The following is a 1,362-nucleotide window of genomic DNA, read 5'->3' on the forward strand; positions in this document are numbered from 1 at the left end:
TACTGTTACTTCAGAATAATATGACTCAAGTGAAAGTAAAACATAGTTATTCAAATAATTACTTGAGTAAAAAAAGTGCTCGGTGAAAAAACTACTCAAGTACTGAGTAACTGTTGAGTAACGTCTGATTAATTTCTTAACACAAGCATCCACCAGACATCATGTAGCTGCTGATGGGGATAAAAACAATGAGGCGTAGAATACCCAAGAGGTAAAGAGAAAAGTAAGGAGCTCATTGTAGCCTAATGTAGCCGAGGAGGACAGCTTCTTCTTCACAAATCTACTCAAGTAAAAGTAAAAAGTATAGTGATTCAAAACTACTCCTAGAAGTATTATTGTTTCAAGAACTTACTCAAGTAAATGTAACGGAGTAAATGTAACTCGTTACTACCCACCTCTGATAAAAGGATAAACGTAGGTTCACGCTATGAACTATCTAGTTACAAAACTGCAATGGTGGAATGTAACTAAGTACATTTACTCCAGTACTTTACTTAAGTACACATGATGATGTGTTTTCTTTTCATGCCACTTTCTACTACATTTCAGATAGAAATATTGTACTTTTTACTCAACAACATTAATCTGAGAGTTACTAGCTACGGAATACTTCTTCCATCCCTGAAAAAAAGGCCCAGAACAACAGGATTCAGCTTACTGTATGTCTCAGTTTAACTGCTGATGATTATCCAATAAGACTGTTGCACCATTGCATGAAAACATGGCAATACGGGATTCTATAAGTGTTCATTTGTTATATGACCAAAGGAGACAAATCATTCATCGCAGGTTGCCAACTAGAAAAATCCAGTTCTGAACTTTTTTACATTTTTATTCCATAAATTTATGTTTTGTTGTGTTATAAAAACAACATGTTTCTGGTCTAGTCTGTTTTGAGCACAACCCTTTGAACTCCCCAGAAAATATAATACATGTGTATGGCGTGAGTGGGATGGGCGTGTTGCGAGCGCATTTAAAACCTGATCAGGGCTGCAACTAGTCTACGTCCACGACCTTCCACTTCTGGGATTGCTCCATTGCCACCGTATTTTTGGTGTACGTCCTTATGTCCGGCCGGATGTCTGTTACATTCCTCTTTCTTTGTGTTGGTGCTCTAACCTGCGCCTGATTTCTGAGGACTGTGGTTACCTGGTCCTCAGATCTCTGCAGGGTGAAGCCAGACAGCTAGCTAGACTATCTGTCCAATCTGAGGACTATGGTTACCTGGTCCTCAGATCTCTGCAGGGTAAATCCAGACAGCTAGCTAGACTATCTGTCCAATCTGAGGTTTCTATTGCACGACTAAAACAACCTTTGAACGTACATGTGTTCCACCAAAACAAGTTCCTCCCTGAGACTATT

Source organism: Etheostoma spectabile, chromosome 17 (assembly GCF_008692095.1).
Source record: "Etheostoma spectabile isolate EspeVRDwgs_2016 chromosome 17, UIUC_Espe_1.0, whole genome shotgun sequence".
NCBI classification, from domain to species: Eukaryota; Metazoa; Chordata; class Actinopteri; order Perciformes; family Percidae; genus Etheostoma; species Etheostoma spectabile.